A 22,879-nucleotide genomic window follows, 5' to 3' on the forward strand; every position below is an offset into this window, starting at 1 on the left:
CCTCTCCTCCCTCCCACCCCCATCAACCCTCAGTTTGTTCTCAGTTTTTAACCATCTCTTATGCTTTGGCTCTCTCCCACTCTAACCTCTTTTTTTTTTTTTTTTTCCTTCCCCTCCCCCATGGGTTCCTGTTTCTCAGGATCCACATAAGAGTGAAACCATATGGTATCTGTCTTTCTCTGTATGGCTTATTTCACTTAGCATCACACTCTCCAGTTCCATCCACGTTGCTACAAAAGGCCATATTTCATTTTTTCTCATTGCCACATAGTATTCCATTGTGTATATAAACCACAATTTCTTTATCCATTCATCAGTTGATGGACATTTAGGCTCTTTCCATAATTTGGCTATTGTTGAGAGTGCTGCTATGAACATTGGGGTACAAGTGCCCCTATGCATCAGTACTCCTGTGTCCCTTGGATAAATTCCTAGCAGTGCTATTGCTGGGTCATAGGGTAGGTCTATTTTTAATTTTCTGAGGAACCTCCACACTGCTTTCCAGAGCGGCTGCACCAATTTGCATTCCCACCAACAGTGCAAGAGGGTTCCCGTTTCTCCACATCCTCTCCAGCATCTAGAGTCTCCTGATTTGTTCATTTTGGCCACTCTGACTGGCGTGAGGTGATACCTGAGTGTGGTTTTGATTTGTATTTCCCTGATAAGGAGCGACGCTGAACATCTTTTCATGTGCCTGTTGGCAAGGCACACTTTTAAAAGCTTGGTTTCAATAGATATTTCTGTGTCCTTAGGTAAGTAGGATGGTAGTTAAAATTCCCCTAAAGTCTGTAATTTGGACACTTAAAATTTAGATTAAATTTCAGTCTTTGTTTTTCTTTCTTTCTTTCTTTCTTTCTTTCTTTCTTTCTTTCTTTCTGCTTTCCTGGGCTTAGTTGAGTTCATGTATTACATGCAATGTTATATCCTGTTTTCCCCTTTAACATCAGTATAACATTAAAATATGTAAAAGGTGGGTTAATAAACTGTTTAAAATTAAAATTTTTATTTTTAGATATACCAAAAACTGTTTTTAACTAATTTAAAATATAAATTATTCTAATCTATCCACAAACATTCACTCATTTGTGTTTTTTTAAGAATTTTTTTACATAGTGCAAATAACTTTCAGAGACTATTTTTTTTTCTAAAATAGATGAGGCAGTGTGATATATGGGTTAGTCACATTTTATTACAGCACTATATTGCTGATTACCTGCTATAATTTCAAATAAATATAATTCAAAACCGATCCTCATGGAGGATGTCACATGTATTTGGTAACTAGCACAAGTGGAAATAAATAACAAATACAATTTACAGTCAACTCACTTCACCAACTTTGAGATTATGTGGTCCTTGTCAAATTTTATAATTTCTGAAATTAATATAATTTCAAAATAAGTGAGTTAGGAAAGAATTTGCACTAGTTGACATATGCTTAACTCAAATGTGACTGCACTATAGTGGAAAGAAACTGATTGGGATTTGAGAGCACCTGGCTTTGAATCATAGCTATGGGTAAAATTTAGAGAAGTTGCTTAATCTTTCCAAGCCTCGGTTTCTTCATGTATAAAAGGGGATAATAGTATGTACTTTGGGCAATTGTTGGAGATTATACACAGCTTTTGTCTAAGTACTTGCTCATAAAAAAGATTAATATTATGCAATTTCCTTTCTTGATTGAGAGCATGTGACCATTCCTTTGGCTTCCTGTTTCCACAACTGGCTTTTAAGCATGTGTGAGAATTCATTCCTTGTATGGAAGAAACTAGATGATTTGGGGTTGGTCAAAGGTAACTGAAAGTTCAGAAGTGTTGAGACAAATGCCTGATTAATAATGTCAGTTTTTTCTCTGATGAGATTTCTGACTTTTGGATTGATCAAATGATGGGTTTTCCATGCCTATTGGTTCTCAGGAAGGGAATTGGGAAAACTGATAAAACTCAAGTAACCAGAGAGACACTGCAACCTATTTTCTCTGTTTATTATTAGAGATTTGAGCAGATGTATGTAAAGGATCTTTCAGCTCAAGTAAAACGACACATCTAACTTCCCAGCTCTGTTCCCTGCTGGTATTGTTTACTTTGTATGCAAGGTAATATGAGTAACACCACATTTATTTAAATTAAAAAGTATTACACAGTTTTCTGAAAAGTTAAGCATCTTTGTACTTGAAATATAAATTGGGTGTGACACTTGTTTTCATTGGAGTAGGGTAGTAGCAAATAATAGATTTTAAATATTAAATTAAATTGCCACATTAATGCTTAAAGTATGGTTATGAGGAAACAATGATGTGACTCATAAATATCCACGTGCTTAATTCCCATAATCTTTGTTTTGCTTTTTTAAAATTTGCTTTGTAAAAATGGCTGTAATATAGTATATCTTATCAACTATTCTGTATTGATCTTAATTAGACTGACGGGGGGGTGGGGGGAAACCTGTATTTTTAGCAGCTTTATCTTGTTCTTTACATTGCTTTACTTTTTTATATATTTTAAAAAGCCAGGTTACTCATTCAATGGCTTTAATTGTGCAAATTATTGTGAATTTTCTCTTTTTCATTAAAATCATGACTTGTGTAGTTTATTCATGTTTATATCCTTTGTATTTTATATAGAAGGCACATTACCCCCATACTTTCTCTTTTCTTTGTCTCAGACTTTTGGAATATCACCTACTTGTCTAATCACTGTCTTCTAAATGAACATTTAAATCAACATCATTAAAAACACTCCAATGACAAAATATTATATGTCAGCTATACTTCAATTAGAAACAAAACACAAGGATTAAATATTTTTAAAAAGACTCTAATGATATCCTTCGGATCAGTTTTACTCAATAAGTTTGGATAAACCTATGGTACTTAAGGATTCCTTATAAATAGATTGAATTAATTGAATTAGAAAGAAAAGAGAGGGGACAGTAAGTTTCCAGAAAATGTTTAGAGGATACTCTTTTTAAAGTTTATTTGTTTCTTAGGGAGAGATGGAGAGAGACACACAGAGAGAGAGAGAGAGAGAGAGAGAGAGAGAGAGAGAAAGAGAATCCCAAGCAGGCTCTGTGCTGATCCATCTCACAGCTCATGACGTTAAGAGCTGAAATCAAGAGTCAGCCAACTGAGCTGCCCAGGCACCCCTAGATGATACTCTTATTGAAAGACATGAAAATAGCTGTTTTTCAACCCCTACATCTCCTGCAGATAGTAAGATGCAATAAGCATCATTAGGGTCACAGCAGGATTCTAAGTATTTAGCAGAACTCTGTCCTGGAATCAAACTTTCAAAATAGCATTTTAATATTTTCTTTGCCTCAACACTATTTGAAGATGCTTCATGTCATTTATTTTCTCTTATTGTTCAAGAAACTTGAAAGTATTTTACTGCTTCCTGGGATAGATTTCCACATCTTGTACTATGTTGAGACATATGTACTCATGTTGGAATCATCTACTCTGTTAAATGGTGTCACTCGCATTATCATCCCAAGATTCATGTGATATATTTGTGCATGAGAGTGACCCTACATCTCGCTAATGAGTTAACAAATATCTTAATTTGGGATTTATTTTTTCACTAGTTCCTATATTATCTGAATCATAAGGAATTGTCTACTTCCTTTTAATTTTTACTTGAAAGCTAAAGAATTTTACAACATAGAATATATCAACCTGTTTCTCTCATTTTTTGTGAGTTTTGGGAAAAATATTGGCTACTAGTAAGAAAAGAAAAAAGATAATGTAAAAATTATTTAAATAGTTTTTGTTTTCTGTATGTTGTTTTGATTTTTTATTCATTTTATATATTATTTGTAAGTATCTGCAGGTTATTAATTTTTATTTGTGCTATTTATCTTTTTGTGGTTTTACATGTGATCAAATTTATTTTACTTATGAACATACAAAATTTTTTTTCTATTTTGATATATTGAAATAAAAAAAATGGTTCTCTTAGATAATAATGAAATGGGTGATCCTAGGTTCACTTTCATTTGATAATAATCCAAGCAACGGCTAAAGATAGTGGCACTCTTGATATGAGAAAGCTATTGCTGACCGTTAAGGGAAGACTACACTGAAACTCATTTCCTTGGTTTGTCATCCTGATGAACCTCTTGTTATTTGACTGTGAAGTTAATTTTTCCCATGTAAAATTGCAAACAGGCATTTTACTTGATTCTCTTGTGCTCTGTGTCTTTGCAAGTGGGCTATATCTTCTTAATTTGTTCATGATATAAAAAGGCAGTATGTAGATTTCACAACAAAAATCAAATCTGAGCCTTCCTTATTTGTTGTTGTCCATGAAAGTTCATTTTGAATCTACTTGAGGTACAATAAGCTATTTTTTATGAGGCTCAGATAATCAAATGAAGGAAATTATGTTGTGATAACTGGTCACATAACATGATCTTCCAGGAGTTCTCTTTCCATTAGAATATCTTTATAAACTTAAAGATAATCTTGTATCCATACTTTATACCTCTAGCTTAAATTTATAAAAGGCCTTGTTGCCCATTTTAATACAGAAAATATGTTTTCTGGAACCAATAAGCCCCACTAAATTTTAAGATCCTGATGTCTCATTTTTAATGGCTGAAATATATAGGACTGAAGGTAAACATGTAATGATAAGAGACAGATACTGAGGAACTAAGTAAGTAAGAAATTACTAAGAAATTATTCCACTGTTAATCAAAATGCAAACTGTGAAATTTAGTTTTTTAATATTGTATATAATTGAGCAAGAGTGTGGATTTGATTAAGTTGCAGCTTTGTAAATATTTACAGTAAGTTTGGAGTATTGCAAGTAGTGCTAACAATTGTTTAGCAACTCCGAATGTATCAGGCTTCATAACAGCCTCACACAGTTTGGCTTGGAGGTTTCCAGGAACAGACACAGAGCAGTGCATGTGTTCCTCTGTGATCAGGGGCAGGCAGCCAGAGGCTCAGATTTGCTGATTTCAATTTGGCACTAATAAATAGCCACCTGGCTGACTGCTAGTTATAGCTTTCACTGTACAGAAGTAAATCCTTAAAACGTACTTTATATACTACATACAACATTGTCTCTTGGTAGTCCCCCGGATATTTTGGTCTCATAATCTGAGAGTAAGGATGCGATATAGAAAGTTAATATGTGTATTTGGAAAAGGGCAAGATTTTCAGCATAGAGCGAGAAAACCTTCCTTAAACATGATTCCATTTATCACTGATTCACAAAGAATGCAGTAAGAATATCAAGCCATAAGGTATTCATTTGTAAAGCTAATTTGAACCTATATCCTTTCCACTTCCTAAATGCAAACACTTTTTGGAGAGGTTTATATTATCCAGCATTAGCTTAATGTAAGGAAATACAGTCTATTCTCATTATGTGCAGTGGTTGTGTTCTATAAAGTCTCTGAAACATTGATTTAGCAAATATTGAACTCTCTCTTATTGGAAAAATACAGGGGTAGATTTCTGTGGGCCTTTTGTCACAACATTTTTGTCAATGGATCAATATATAATTTTGTTTATGTGTGTTTCTGTTTGAAGACACCGTATTTAGTATATATTGTTGATTCATTAACATTCATTAGCATTGAACTCATGGCCAAGAGCACTATAGCTCATGACTGAATGAAGCTTATCTAACACATGTATTTTCTCCCTAAGGCACATCATGGCCTTCTTGTGCTTAGGAACTGTAGACAGCACTTCAGCACTATGCTTAGAGTCATTTTAAAGAACAAAATCATGAACATAAAGTACAGAAATGCAAAAATGGGCCACAAATAGACCTTGAAAGGGACACTTTTTTAGGGTATGAAGCTAAAATAAGAAAGCAGAGTGTCGTCTTTTTTAACCTCAACTGGGAATGTGTGCATTGGACGACCGAATTTTTGTGCTGCTCTACATATATTAGCACATGACCCCAAAGATTTTAAAATTGAAAGTCTTAATTTTAGGGTTACAAATAAATATTAGTGAGTGGGCAAATTTGCAAATTATGAAATCTGGGAATAATGAGGATAGACTGTGCCTTATGTTGACAAGCAGAATGATTTTGAAATGTGTATCTAATGGAGCTTCCTCTTAATTCTGGGAAATAATTATAAAATTTTTAGGCTGGAAGAAATCTTAGGATCAACTGGGTTAAAATTCCTAAAGTATAGAACACGGAATTTTCTGTAAACTATCTCTGAAAAGTTAACATAAAATTTAGACTTTAACATTTACCATGATTGGGACACTATAAATTCACAAGCAGATTATGACTCTTAGCTCTTTTAATGTAACCTGTATTAGTTGATTCTATTTCTCATCTTTTAAAGCTATAGACAAGCCGTCCTTTCCTTTTTTCACATAAAACAAAATTGTAAAATCAACCTTGCTACTATGCTGATATATTTTAAGTGAAATCTCTTAAGATGACTTCTTAATACTTGTTTTGTTTTTTATGCCTTCATTCTAATTGTTGAATAAAAACATAAAAGCTGAATAGGACACTCAAGTACAAAGTTGTAAAAGCTTATATAATAATTAAATACACATATTGGTTCAATATTCTACATATAAATTTTAAATTTACTGATACAAATTCACTTTTTCTATCTTCATTTGCTTGGTCCAAATGCTTTTTTGAAAACACACCCACAAAGGTAGTTGTGTGTGTGTGTGTGTTCATACATACATATTCATATATATATATGTAGATAGATAGATGCATTTTACTAATTGTTTTTGTCATTCTGGGGACATTACCAATTGGAAAACAAAGTAATGAAACTTACTGATGAAATTTGGTCTTACAAAGTATTAACTTCATATGATTGTGCTAACTTCATGATCAATTAAGTCTCTACTTTACAAAATAAACATTGTGGAGTTTCTTATTGTTACAATCATATTAATATAGATAACTTAATCTCTACTTGTACTTTTAACAGACACATTGAGGTAGATAAAGATATAACTCTTTAGGGTAATTTATTTGGATTTCTATGTCTCATAATTGGCCATTTGACATTCTTTCTGTTTCTTTGCCTCCTTTCTCTACTCATTTAAGTCTTTGATTTCTTTTGTCTTACTCAACATTTTTTTAGATATCTGTTTTTTACTTTATACCAAAAATTATTTTATCTGTAACCCTATTTTTCAATATTTTAATGTTATCTTTTCCTAATTTTATTTGTATATTATCTATCTATCTATATACCTATCTATCCTCCATCTCTTGGGGCATAAATGTAACAACTTATAATACCTAAAATATGTTAACTTGTTTTTTGACAAGCTCATTTTATTTAAGATAATAATAAATAGGAAAATAAAGGTAATAATAGCTCCAAAGATCAAGAGAGCAAGTTTTCTTTGCTCACAGAAAGATGGTCATTTGTTAATCTGAATGACTCTTTCCATAACTCTACAGCTGTGAATGGTAACTATTTTTTTTTTTTACAGAGATGTATTAAAGACAAATGAGATAAGACCCATATGATTAAAAGCATGACAACTTCTAGAACGAACTAGTTGATGCTGATAGCTTGATAGAGAAAAGGAATATTAAATAACTTTAATATTTAATGTTAAGTGTTAACTAACCTTGAAAACTGAGCTATTTTTCCCTTTGAACACTATTTTATGTGAAATTAAAAAAAAAAATCTTAAATATTCTCCATCCCATTATCTTAGTCCATGAAGGCTCCTACAACAAAAATACCATAGACTGCATGGCTTAAAACCAACAAAATTTTATTTCTCATAGTCCTGGCAGCTGTGAAGTCCAAGATAATGGAATTGACAGATTCAGTGTCCAGTAGGTAAAGTCCTGCATTCTGGTTCATACATGGCCTTCTCACTATAACCTCACGTGGTGGAAAGGGCCAGGAATCTCTCTGAGGTCTCTTTTATATAGGCATTAATCCCATTCATGAGGGTTCTACCCTGATGATCTACTCACCTCCTAAAGGCTCCATTTGCAATGCTATCACTTTGGGCATTAAATTTCAAAACATAAATTTTAGGAAGACAAATCATTCAGTCTATAGCACCTACCCTATCCTAGACATACATACCCCAATTTGAAATCGTTAAATGCCTTTAAATATCTGATAAACATCTGCAGAAACATTCAGTTGAATAAAAACTGCTAAATATTTTCCTGATACTTCAATCTAGCCAAGAAAAGTTGGGGTGACTTTTTGATAAATAAGTATTTATTAGATAAATCAATGCCTTTTAAATGTTATTCTGCATTATGACTATATACTCTGTTGTTAGGATCATATACTCTGTTGTTAGGATCATAAATTCTTTTTCCTTAGCATGCTTTGCTGAATATGGTATTTATATTAATCTAATTTCATTTATAAATATTTCTGGTGAACTTTTATTCCAATTATTGTCTATATCAATAATATCTTTTTTTGGCCATTTCTTTGCCTCTTTTTCCTCTGTCTCTGCTAGCTATGTATTTTATTCTTTCCCCAGAGATACTTCTTTATTTCTGTGGTACCTTACTGTTATGCTCCTTGGGGTTTTTCAAGGTTGCACCTCCTGCCGTGCACTATTATATACATTTCTGTCAGTGAGTGGCAGCAAAAAGGAATTTCCTAGACTCTTGATCTTGTTAAAGTCAGTGTTACAAAGATCAGCATTAGAATCTGTTTCACTTTATTGCCCACCACAATCAAAAGCAAACATATTGTAAAAGCATATTGATTTATTCAAAAGAAGCATAGACTGACCAATTTTCATATATCTGTTAAAAAATTCCGTTTTTCTGGAACTACAGGTTATTTACAGAACAATTTGCTAGAGTATATACTTCCCATTTTTGGTCTTTGCTTTTTATTTCTTTACAACTTTGGCTTTCTAACAACTAAGCCAGTGAACATATTAAAGTTTAAAGTGTCTTTGTGCAAAATTGTTTAGCAGAATTTCTAAGAAATGCCTTTTACATGGCTTTCCTTTGAGAAACTTTATCACAAGAAAGATGTACCTATTACCCACAATTTTTGGTGGCTAGAAGTAAAAGTGCCAAATATTAAAAAGGGTGTTCTAATTTTTCATTAAAATGATTTAGTCCCATTCTGAATTTTATTATCAGTATATTTGGTACAGAATGGTATAATTTCTAAGAGTTAAAGGAAAACCTGCTTTAGATTGTTCATGTATTTTTCACTATGATCTATTGTTGCTGTTTTTATTTCCAAAGATGAGTTTCTTTTTTTCAAAGGTTTTACAACTTATGGGGCTAGAAGTTTTGTGGAATAGCTAGAAAAGTGACTGGAAGCATTGGAAATACTAAATGGCTAAGATAATGAATTCACCATATTTGGTGAAAGGTAAGGATCAGACAACAAAATGGAATCTATTTTTGGAAGTATACTCCTTTGTTGCAATCTGTTAGGCCATTACAATTAGCAAGTTTTATTGTTACCAGTCTGTTACAAATGTGACTTAGACTAAAAAAAATGTTTTTTGTGATTTTTCTGCTATGATGTATATATTTCTTACATGGTATTCTGCAATAATAAAGGACTCCCAAGGAGTTCCTGGTCTATTATTATACAAATAGCTCTTACCTTATGTTGAAAACTTAGTAAAGAAAATATACCTAAAATCCTAATTTTAAGCATTAGCCCTGGAAAGGAGATGGGAATTTATGCATTTAAAATTTTATTACTTACCTTATAGCCTTAAAATCGATGGTTTAATTTACTTGTGTATCTAGGTTTCCTCATCTGTAAAATGTAGATAATGAGCTAATTTGAATGTGTAAATGGTAATTATACATTCTAGGTTGTAAAAGTAGAGGTCTATGGTATCCATATTAATAATATTTGCATGTAGGATAAAATAATATTTCAGTTCATAAACTTTTTAAAAAATTTTTTAACATTAAGAAATTTTTAAAGTTTTTATTTATTTATTTTTGAGAGAGAGAGAGAGAGAGAGAGAGAGAGAGAGAGAGCAGGGGAGGGGCAAAGAAAGAATCCCAAGCAGGTCTCGCACTGTCAGTACAGACCACAATTTGGGGGCTCGAACTCACAAATGGTGAGATCGTGACCTGAGCCAAAACCAAGATTCGGATGTTTAACCAACTGAGCCATCCAGGCACCCCTAGTTCATAAACTTTTAAAGAAACAGTTAAGTTGCCAGTGGCCCTTCTTCTACAAAATAGGGTTGTGGTAACATGATATCTGACATAATTAAATTATTCATTGCTGACAATATGAAGAAGTTAGGATTTTTTTTTAAGTTGGTCATTGTTCTTTATCCAAAAAACATTTTTTTTTTCAAAAAATTGTCCAAGGTATTTAGAGTTCTGGTTGTAGAGGAAGGAAGGGAAGCAAAGATTCTTTTGGTAATTAACATACATATCACACAAAGAGCCTTTTCTCATTGTACACATCCTTTCTAGAATTATTTTCTGCTAGGCTGTTATGTCTCACCAGAGCAGACTCAGTACTCTTTGTTCATTCAATATAATAAGGTTCTGTCCTCAAGAAACTTATCCTTAAATAAGTCATTGAGAAAAATAAACAGAGCAATTCCAATGTAAAGTCATACTGCCATGATAAGGATAAACACATTAAGACTAAATGTGAAATGCCTAATCTAGATAAGGCATCAAGGTAAATTAAGGACCTTTTCTCAGCTGGTGCTTTGAATGAGTCATCTTTAGCAGGGCCAAGGTTGAGCAAATGGGCAACTATTTGAAGGCCATGAAGCAAGAAACAAATTTCAGGTAGCCAGTTTATCAATTAGTTTGATCCAGGATTTGATCCATTTCATGGATCTTAAGCCATTGTAAGTAGCTTGATTTTATTTCAAAGAATGTGAAGTGGTGCTTACAGATTTTAAGTAATTCTAAGGCATATGTGGTCAATTTTGTTTTTTAAATCTTTCCCTGGAAGCAATTTGGAGTGCTGACTAGAGAATGGTTAAGAGTAATGTCTGGGACAAGTAAAAGAACTTGGTAACTTGGTATGTCCAAGTTGAGGTGGCCAGTGAGCAGGTGAGTGCTCTGGTCAGAAGGTCAAAAAACATATCAGCCTATGTCCTGCTAATTATTTCATGTCAGCAGTAAATTTATAGCCCCTGGAATAAATATCTGGATTACCCTTACTTCTCAGTTTGAGTGCTCTTGGTAATAAAACATTGCAGAACTCCTGATTTGAGACCACTATCTCAGATTCTAATACTCTAGAGAAGCAGTTGGAAAACTTTTTAAAGGCTTTTAGTAAATATTTAGGCTTCCTGGCCTTACAGTCTCTGTTGAAGCTACTCAACACTGCTGTTGTAGCTGGAAAGCAGCCACATACAAATGTAAATGAATGGATGTGGCTGTGTTCCAATAAAACTTTATTTACAAAAAGAGGCAGATGGGTCCCTGGCTGTAGTCTGCCTCTTGGATCATGGCTAATAGAATTAAAACCACAATACTTTAACTTCAGTACATTCAATGGACAGAGTAGACCTTTCACTTTATTACATAAACTGGGAATTTTTTCCCTTTGTTCTCTTTTTTTATGTAATTAGTCATACCATGGGTCACAGACAAGAAGAGCAAATCAGATGGAGATAACACAGGACAAATCCACTTAGGCAATTAGAATAACAGCATTTTATGCATTCATGATGATGAACCAGTAGCATTGTCTATGAATGTGAATTCCAGAGATGGCATACATAACATGAGTTATTTTACCAAAAAGCAGATGGTTCTAAATTTTAATAAAATATGTAGTTTAAAATATATATATATATATATATATATAGTAGTTTTTCTTAAATAAAATATGTATTTTTTTAAATATGGTAGTTTTTTAAAAAGTATATACATGTCTGACATTCATTGAACTGATTTGGATTTGGTCTTTGTTGTGGATGCTACTGTTATATTCCTGTTTCTTAATGGAATTGTAGGTTCTGTTTTTCAAATACAAACTCTGAGTGGTTTAGCAACATTTTTTTTTTAATTTTTCAACTTAAAATGGAATACAATTATGATTTTACCATTAAATTCTTTTCTTCTGGGTTTTTTAACTGAGTAGGAGTCTAATATTAATTTTAATTGCAGCTCATTTAATACATACCAAAGAGAATGCTCTCCTACTACTATGTATAGATATATGGCCAGCAGAAGTAATTGCAAACAATCACAGGAAAAGAAATGCTTTTAAGACTTTACTGAAACACACATGCAAACAATGTGGCATAGCTGGAAAACTGTGAAATCGAAGCAGCCAGCAGATCAACCTTGCTTGCAGCTTTAAGGAATATTCTTTGCTTGAAAACAAACTTGAATTGACTCTAAGGCCCAAAGAGTTATGAACAGAAACAAGTCTTGAAAAGAGGGATGAAGATTATAATCAAAGAGCATATTTTGTGTGTGCCCAGTGGGGAAAGCACTTTGGCAACTACATTGGCTTTTGAGCCACACAACCTTAGATCACATTCACTGTCAGACAGAATGTCTGCAAACCTGGAGAAAAAAGAGTTTCTTATTTCTTTAGTTTCTTTCTAGTGGTATGTGAAAAAGTACATAAGGTAAGGTAGGAAATGTTTTTCTTTGCATTGCAATTAAATATATGACTTATTCTAGTTTGGAGAAAAAATGAAATTTCTTGAAGTCTAAGTTTTTAAAAGGCAATTCCTATACCTAGATCTCTGGGTGTGTCTTCATAATAAATGCCAGGAACATGGTCAAGGATGGAAATACATGCCTGATTTGGTTATCCCTGGTTCAATTAACCTTTGTGGAGGATAAAAATAATATTTACTGAGTGCCACGCTAATATGTGTACACTGAGATACTTAATCTTAGCTTCTCCACTACATTTCAAAGTTAGTTTTGAGGATGTTTAATAATTGTAAAGAACCTGTTATAATACTAAAAATATTAAAAAGATAAAATATAAAAAGGAAGTCACCCATGCCATGATTTCACTTTGTCTCCTCTGTTTAAATATGTACGTTCCCTAGTGTTTCTGAAATTAGCAACCTGATTTCTCTTACTGCATCTTGGCCATCATACATCCTTGCATCAAGTATCCCATAAAGTATTCCATCTGCCAATTAGTGTCCAATAACATGTTGCTTAGATTTGCAAGTTTAATCAAATTAATTATTTCCACATATTTATTGTGCATGTAATTAGTGCTAACTCTACATTGGAATACTAGAATCATTCAATTTCTTCATGACAATACCTCTTTTGTGAGAAGAGCTATAAATAAAATACTAAGAAATATGGGAAAAGATCAAGAAAAACCCATTCATTTAACAATATTTGTATCCCCTACTCAGGTGCTTTGAAAGCTTATGAATACAGAAAGATTAGTGTGTGGCACAGTATATCTTATTTAAGAATGTCCAAATCTAGTGCAGCGGTCAGTAAGCTTTTCCTGAACAGGGACAGATAGTGAATATTGTAGGATTCTATTATATATTATAGTTTCTGTGGCAGCTATTCAATATCTCCACTTTTGTACAAAAGCATCCATAGATAATATGTAAACAAATGTGTACAACTAAGATAATACAAAACTTTATTTACAAAAACAGAGGGCCACATATGGGCCAATGTCCAAAATTCATTAACAATATATAGGAACATATAAAGAAATTTATTAATTTGAATGTGATAGTAGTAGAATGGAAGTGTTTAAAGGATGTAGAGTTTAAATCTCTCTGAGGGAATGCTTTACACAGAATGTGACATACTAAAATAATGTGTAGAATTAGCTAGTTAGAGAAAATAAATAGCAGCAAGTGTAAAGCCCTGAATACAAACTCAAAAAATACCATAAAATTCCTAAATATGATGGAACTTAGCACGTGCAGCTAGAAGTGAGGCTGGCCATTTTGTTGGTGTCTCATGCAATACGAACAAATTTGGTGTTTATTGACTCGCCATCAATACTGTTAAAAGCAAGTGAGTGATATGACAGCTCTGTGTTAGGAAAACACTTATGGTAAGAACTGAAATGGAAGGGCATGATGGCAGTTACTCGTCTAGCTGGCTTTGTCACATGAGCTAATGGAAATGCAGAATTTCTGCGAATTTGAAAGTAGGGTTGGATATTCCAGCAGATTTCAGAATGGATAAATATTTCTATATAGCTGTCTGAAAGGAATGAATCTAGCAAGAATCCATGTTTCTGAGATCAGCTGGTTCAGGTATCTAAGATGCTGTCATTAGTGCATACAAAGTATGTGTGCAGAGGGTACCAATTCCAAAATTTACTTCTGTTAATTTTCAAATGATGTAATGAGATAAGAGACCACATAGCTAGTTCCTACCAAAATTATTCATGTGTGAATGTTTCTATTACTTCTTATATTTATTATAAAATTATATATATATATGATTTTTTTATTTTATTTTGAAAATTTAGATGTGAAAGAAAAGCATATCCGAGCATATCCACTTTATTCGCAGTCACATATGGTCTCATCTGATACCATGATCACAATACACTCATTCAATTTTCAGTTGGATGTTGAATTATCTTCTATTTTACATTTAGCTTTCCATATTTGGTTCTAATTAAGGATCCTTCTTACTCAGCTGCATACTGGGCCTAATTATTCTAGTCTTATTGCCTGACAAGGTTTTAAACTTCACTGGGAAGTGTTGAAAGTGTAGTTTTCATTATATCGATGAGAAAAAGAAACAACAACAAAAAACTATAGGTAAGTAGCAGCAGAGAAGAGACAGATGTAGAAATCAAAGGGAAAAGAAAAAAGAGGACATACATAATAACAAAAAGAGAAATCATTAATTGACTTCAAGAGTTGAAAAGGGAAACAAAGAATTAAAGACAATTAAAGCATATTTTTTAATATACAGAAAGTGTCCTATGTCCTTGTACATATGTCATTTTTTTAAGGTACCAAGAAAAGTAGGCTTAGGCTCACATTTTCCATCTCTGTACTTGTAGAGTGGAGATGAACCTGAATGAGGTACAGCAAATGAGAATTTTAGTCTGCATTTCAGATAAAGGGTAGCAAAGAAAGGAGCAAGGAAGGTAGTAACCATGATTAGGGGAAAAGATAATATGAAGTTGGTGAAATTCATTGTTGGGATGCCCATAGTTGTAGCTTCCATTGCTTGTATAAACATTTCTAGTGTATCTGCATGACTAAATCAAAGTAGATGTCACAAACATTTAACTCAGATTGTAGACTGCACAGAGAGATTGAGAGTAAGTGGGCCTAAACTTTCTCTCCTAAGGTTTGTCATCTCTTCCAGTATATAGGTCTTCTCTAGTCTGATATTTTTAATCCCTCCCCGACTCAGACAACCAGAGATGGAAGTGGCTTCAAAAGATTACTAGAGAGCAATATATAATAATTATCTGTGAGTGATGCCATCTGAGTGGAAGATAGATTTTATCTGAATGGGGGAACTACTGAAGTCATAGTTCAAGAGGAAGTCAGAAGTCAATGTTGTAATTCCAGAATTATAACTACCTAAATGTGTAGCTTTGGGTAATTCACTTAACCACTCTGATCTTCATGTGTAAAATAAGAAGACAAGGCCAGATGATATTGATTCCAATCACGTCATTTATTTCATTTTTTAGTTTATATTTAAAATTCCTGTTAGTTGACCTAAAGTGTAATATTAGTTTGAGGTGTAGAAATTCAACACTTATATACAACACGCAGTGGTCATCACAACAAGTGCACTCCTTAATACCCATCACTTATTTAAATACCAATTCTCAGGCCTTGGTAATATCTTATTCTAATTTAAAATTCATTATCAGATAAACAACATTAAAAGATACTATATTCATTATCTCAACCCTCCAAAAGTCATAGAATGAGTTGTGGACCCTTAACAAAAGAAAACTAACTTAGAGTTTCATTTTTCTTATGAGAACCCCTCATCATGTTGGTAAATAGAAGGTGTCCCAACAGGGATTTTGAAGAAAATAATTGAAAACTTTCTTTAAAATGTAAAGATCACTAAAGAGTTTTAGGTATTAGTGAAAGTTGAATAATGAGTAGAATTTGTTGAAACAGCCCAACATCCCAATATATTATCACATGAGAATTGTAAATTTACTAAAATTTACATATAAAAGAATATAGGTTACAAAACACATGAAGGTAGCACAAAAATGAGGTTAAACTAACCTAATAAAACAACAAGAAAATGGAAACTTAACAGGATGCTTGATACAGTAAATAGAATGCATAATCCAGGAATCCCAACTCTGCATTTTATTATACACTGGTGTCCGCACTATGAAATGAACAGAAGAACTGAAGCCACCTCAAATTATGTTAAGTTATAAGAGTACTTCTACCACTAATATTCCATGATTCTATTACTGACAGTGAAGGTGAAGTAAAATAATGTACCTCCTGATTCCAAGCACTTAGAATGCTATCAATTCTTGGTATTAAATTTGCCTTGAGGATAAAAAGAAAAAAAAATCTTTATATACCTGAAAGTCTCCTTGCTTAGGGTTGACTTTGACTTATTTTTGTTTTTCCCTTCCTGTGGCAGAATTTAAAGACTGCCATACGTGTTTTAAATAGTGGATAATTTCTTTCTTCCTAAATATACTAGCTAATTCATATTATTATGGACATTGCAAAAATGTTGGGGATTTTCTTGTAAGCTTCCTGAAACATTTTTCATCTTCAATTTTCCAAAATCACACTGCTTATGCCACTTTTGGCATTACTATTCTTACCTGCAATTGGTATAGTTACCAATCTATTTGATTCATGTGTCATTGTAGTTCATAAGGTTGTATACGTCTATTTATCTCTTTGTTCCCTGCACCAGTTAGCAGGATGTTTTATTCAAATAGTATATTTTTAAATTATTGAGGTAAGGTTCCATCTATCATTCGCTTACAGGAAGGATTTTGATGGAAGATTATGGCACACACTTCAGAATTAATTATGGATAAGATTAAGGTTCTTGAGTGTGAAATCACATATAGCATCAGAAATAATTATATAACCTAAAACAATAATGAACATATGAATTCCATGTAGTCTGTTGCAGAATGTAGTAATGTATTTTGGAAGTAAGATATACAAAAAACAAACAGACAAAAATAAGCATTATTTTTGTTCTCCAAAGATTAAGTAGAATTTAGTAATCTTCTATCAGAGAAGGAGCGCAGAGAATTTTAAATGAATGGAAGCCCATCACATGCTTGTTTTGAGTGGAAATACTGTTTACATGTAGAGTATATTCAGCTGTAAAAGATTAAATTATTGATTTGACTCTTGTCTTAAACTCTACTAAAAAGACAAGTTTAGCCATTGACATATAATGGCGAAGAGTATGTTTTTCTTTATCTTTTAACGGGAGAAAAGCAAAAATCATTTTTCAGCCATGACTTAATTATGCGTAGTTTGGATGCAAAGCATGAAGACATTGTTACATCTATCTTTGTTATAGTCAACGTTTAGAAATGATGGTGGTTAATCTGTACTTGGGCTCTGACAACATTAATGGTATATTTCCTGTAGTAAACATGAAGGCTTTTCTAGTTTCTTTACTCAGTGTTTAACTCTTTGCAAGGCTTTTTTTTTACCTAATATGGTTTAGCATTTATTTCTAAAATCGTTATTATCATCAATTAATTTTTTCAGCTGCCTAAAATTTTCATTATTCACAATACAAAAGAGCATATGTGAAATTTAAATGTATATGTATATATGTATATATAGTAAATACTCATATTTATAAATATTTATATATTATATTATATATTATTGTATATTATGAATATTTATATATACATATATGTGTATATATATTAAATATTTATATGTATATCTTTATATATTTTTTACAACATGCAAGAGACTTATGTTTATTTAAAATAAATTAGGTGATCACATGAAACATTCTACAATACTTAAAGATTCACTTGATTTTCACTTTCAGCCATTTAAATATTTTATATGCATTTGCATAAAATATAAAAATAATACAAAAAGTTTGTCTTTTTTCTAAAGAAGGTATTCTCTATTTATAAACGTGAAACAATATTGCATATAATGAATTTAGTTAAAATTTATTTTTATATATACAAATTGTAAAGTATCTGATATTGACATTAATCAAATCCTAGTATTATAGCATCATTTAGATTGATGAAGCCAATTATCTGCATTGCTGCAGGAGAGAAAATATACCAAGATTGATTTCTTTGATATATACTATACATTTATATTTTACTAGCAAAAATACAAGATTTTAAAGATTAAAATTAAGGTAAAATTAAATTAAAAGTGGTTTTTAATTTTCTAAGCATTTTTTAAGATAAATCTTTGGCATAGTGATGGATATATCATAATGTTGATTTATATAAAAATTTATTAATAAATGACTTTTTAAAATTCTATGATCTGACCCACTGTGAGGATTCCTATAACAGTGCTGGAAAGAAAAATAAATAACAAGATTCATAGAATCATGGAGAAGAAAAACTTACGGTCTGTCTTTGGCCTGTAGCAAATCTAAAAACTGAGTTTAAGAAAACACAAGAAAGGAATCTGGGAAGAAGAATCTATTTTATCTTCATATGACCTGTGGCTCACTACTGTTATGCCTAAAGAGCTATTGAAAATTCTGTATTTCTGATCTTCACTTAGACATTGAAACTTACCTAGAATCCTTATTTTGAGAAACACTAGAGTAAATAGAGCCAAATCCTTAAAACATTTTATTTATTTTTCACTAATAGAAAAATTGTATTTACTTAAAAGCATTCAGAATGTCAGCATAACAGCTGCAACTTTTTTTGTTGTTGCCATTGCAGGGTGGTATTCAGTTAACAGAACACCAATTATTTCCTGTAAGCTGCCTCAAAGACAACTGAATATGAAAACACTACTATCCCAATATACAACTAATTCGTGCTATGCACCAACATGAACCTGTGTAAATTTCCATGCCAGTTTCCACCCCCCACACTGTTCCAGGCAGGGTTAGTGGCTACTGAAAATATCACCAGGACAGGGCTATCTAAAGTCACATTTGGTAGTGTGCTAACTATACAAAAAAAAAGATACCTTACAGTTTAAAAATAAATCTTACACAGGCTTACATTTCAATTTTTTTCTTTAATAGGAACGTGTTGGTTACAGGGGGTTAAATGCTTTATGGACAAGAAAAAAGAACTGAGCTAGAACCAACTTATTCATCATCTTCATCTTCCTACTTTTTCTCCTCTTCTTTCTTTTCCTTGTTTTTTTTTTCAACCTTGACAACTCTTTTTTTTGCTGCATCAGGCTTTCCTTCAGCTCCAAATGCAGCAATACCCTTTTCGTATTTTACCTTCAGCTCAGCAGCCTTCTTTGTGAGGCTGCTTGTCATCTGTGGCAGAGTTATTCCACATCTCTCCCATTTTCTTTGCAACATCACCAATGGAGAAGCCAGAACGTCCTCCTTTGATTTTGGGGCGATATGCAGAAGAAAACAAGAAAAAGGCCAAAGGGGTACATTGGGTGCATTAGGATCTTAGGACTTCTGTTTTTTGTTTCCCCTTTAGGTGGGATATGTTTTCATATCCTCTTTCATAATGGGCCTTGTCTGCCTTTGCCATGTCTTCAAAGTTTCCTTTCTCTTGAGCAGACATGGTCTTCCAGCTCTCCGAGCACTCCTTCGAAAACTCGGAGAAGTTGACTGAAACATCTGGGTGCTCTTCCTGGAAAGTTTGCACAAAGAATGTGTATGATGACATTTTGCCTTTTGGCTTCTTAGGATTTCCTTTGCCCATGTTTAATTATTTTCCTCAGAGAGGCAGAGTCATCGAGTGCCTGTCTGGCATCTCACTTGCCCCAGCGTCTTCTCTATGGACTTCAGTTTACTGCAGTGGCTGTGAGAGCAGGAGCCAGATGCAGCCTCAAAACATTTTATATTCAAGGAAAAGAAAAATAACCCACAATTGTTAAGGTTTTATGAGAGCCAAGAAGTCAAATCTTTAGAAGTAAGGGGTTGAAATTGTTTTTATTAAATAAAGGCTAAATTTGTATAATGTAAATGTTTATTTTGAGGATATTTCATTAAGGTAGTAAATTAAATTTGTAGTCAACAAAATCATTTTAAGATGTACATTATTACTTTTATTTTAAATAGGCTTAATGGCAAAATTTCTGTGAATGCATTCTGTGCTTCATAACAAAGTATCCTCCAATATTTATTTTCTCACATAGTACCTGAGGGTTAGTGGTCTGGGTGTAGTTTGGCTGGTTGGTTTGGCTCAGGGTTTCTCACAAGATTGCAGAGGCTACAGTCATCTCAAGGCTCAAACAGTGCTTCCAAGCTTATTCACATGGTTGATGGCAGGCTTCAGTTTGTCATAGGCCTAAATATCCTCACTGGTGTTTGGCGGGAAGCTTCAATTCCTACTCATGAAGACCTTACTCAGGACTACTTACAACATAGGAGATTGCTTCTCCCAGAGTGAAAGGGCAAAAAAGAATGAGCATATCTGAGATGGAAGCCATTGTCTTTTATAACTTAATCTAGGAAATGACATACTGTCACTTCAGCTACGTACTACTAGTCACACCGAACAACTCTGGTACAATTTGGAAATGTCTACATAAAGATGTGAATACTAGAAGATAGGAATCACTAGGGGAGCCATTTTGGAACCTGCTTAGCGTATTTATTTCTTTGTATGCTTACTTCTTAGAAGCACAAAATCATCTTCTATAATTTTTCATAGAGAAGGTTTTACAGTATTGATAATATAGTACTTCCTTTATTTTTAAAAAGTCTTTCATCAAGGCATTACATCTTTATATTACACTGTATATACATGCATATATATATATATATATAGAGAGAGAGAGAGAGAGAGAGAGTTTTGTGTAGCTTTGTATTGTCTTACTTAAACCAGAAAAAAATATTTGGAATTAGTTTCATTTTTCAATATTTACTTATTTATTTTTGAGAGAGACAGAGAGAGATAGAGAGAGAGAGAGAGAGAGAGAGAGAGAGAGAGAGAGAGAGTATGAGCTGGGGAGGGGCAGAGAGAGAGGGAGAGAGAGAGGATCCCCAGCAGGTTCTGCACTGTCAGCACAGAGCCTGCTGTGGGGCTCAGTCTCACAAACCATGGGATCATGACCTGAGCCAAAATCAAGAGTTGGACGCCTAACCAACTGAGCTACCCAGGTATCCCTGGAGTTAGGTTCTGTGATTTAACTGTGCATTAGAAATCCATGGCACTGTTGAAAACTAAGTTGACAAGATATAATTTACCAAGATTTTATTTCCTTATTTTTTCACCAGCTGAAAACTTACCTACTTACTATGCTTCCTCAGGGTGAGTTTGCTTTTTGATTATCTAACTTCATGCAAGTTTTAACTGCATCCCAATCAGCCCCATATATACTCTCAAGAATATATATTTAGACACTTTGGTATTTCAATTATTTCTAAAATAGTATCTTACTTTGATGCTCTTCTGTATAAATGAAACTTTTTTAAAGAGTAAGATATTATGCTAAGCACTTGAGGAATACAAAGACAATTATTATAATGCCTGTCCACAAGAAAGTTTTAACTTCTTAGGGAAAGACAAATTCACAGGAAGTTTCCATTGTTTGATTGAACTAATGTACAGATCATAAGGGAAATAAGTACAAAATAAATGCTTTATTCAAGGAAGAAGGTTTTCAAATAGCCTTTGGCAAGGATAGAAAAAAGTTATGCATTAAAACTCCTTTGAGTTACATCTTACAGGATGATTAAGGTTTTCAAAGGAATGAACTAGAATGGTGTTTCCCAGATGGAGGTTGTAGACCTAGCAGGAGTGGAAAGGTCTAGAGCATATTTGGGGAATGCACAATTGTCTTGATTGACTGAAACTTACCAAAAAGGTGGGATATGATTATAAAGGAACTTCTGAGAGTATTGGGAATCATTTTAAACACTAGTTTGAGGGGAGCCTGGGTGGCTCAGTCAGTTAAGTGGCAGACTTTGGCTCAGGTCAGGATCTCATGGTTTGTGAGTTCAAGCCCCACGTCGGGCTCTGTGCTGACAGCTCGGAGCCTGGAGCCTGCTTCGGATTCTGTGTCTCCCTCTCTCTCTCTCTCTCTCTCTCTCTCTGCCTCTCCCCTGCTTGTACTCTCTCTCTTAAAAATAAATAAAAATAAAAAAAATAAAAAAATAAAAAAATAAACCCTAGTTTGAAAAGTTAAATCTTAGTTTGGGAGGACATGGAGATCAATTTTGAACAAGAGAGGCTAGAGCAGATATGTGCTTCTATTAATCTAGGAGCATATATCTGAATGAATTATAATAGGAAAATTCATTAGTCAAAGAACGAAGTCCAGAAGGATATAAAGTAACTGTGAGCAGAGCAGATTTGCTCTTACAAATATAGTACAATGAGGGCCTAACTTAGCATGTTCCCAGTGAGAATGGGAAGAAGGAAGTTGAAGTGAGAAATATGTGGAGACACTAATTACATGAATAAATGCATTTTTAAATAAATAAATAAATAAATAAATAAATAAATAAATAAATCTATATATACACATATTCCGAACATGTCTAAACAATTGGAAGAAAGGGAAATAAAGAGAAGAGTTGGCTTATGGGATATAATTATGAGGTTGAATTTTAGCCCAACAGATGTAGGATTCAGTAGACCCTCCTTTGCACATTTTAAACACAAGTAAACACCTGTCAATCTGTGTTTCAAGAAAAACTTGGAACTAGAACCAAAGATCAGTTTTGAATAGAGGTAAAATTAGGGTAAGTAGGAATATAAACAGGTAAGACATGAGTGGAAGGGCACTATAGAGTGAAAAGGCAAGCTCAAGGACTGTGTCCATCATGAAGATGGGGGCAGTAAATGAGACCCGACAAAGAGTGAGATG

General features: G+C 33.1%; 1 protein-coding gene and 1 pseudogene across 3 annotated transcripts in view; one reads left to right on the forward strand and one right to left on the reverse strand.

Annotated features, from left to right (window-relative positions):
* CADM2 (cell adhesion molecule 2) overlaps nucleotides 1-22,879 on the forward strand; it is a 1,087,048-nt gene that overhangs the window by 37,164 nt on the left and 1,027,005 nt on the right. The window lies entirely within an intron of this gene.
* Nucleotides 19,071-20,686, reverse strand: LOC121036100 (high mobility group protein B1-like; annotated as a pseudogene).

This window comes from Herpailurus yagouaroundi, unplaced genomic scaffold (genome assembly GCF_014898765.1).
Source record: "Herpailurus yagouaroundi ecotype Mexico unplaced genomic scaffold, PumYag 162, whole genome shotgun sequence".
NCBI classification, from domain to species: Eukaryota; Metazoa; Chordata; class Mammalia; order Carnivora; family Felidae; genus Herpailurus; species Herpailurus yagouaroundi.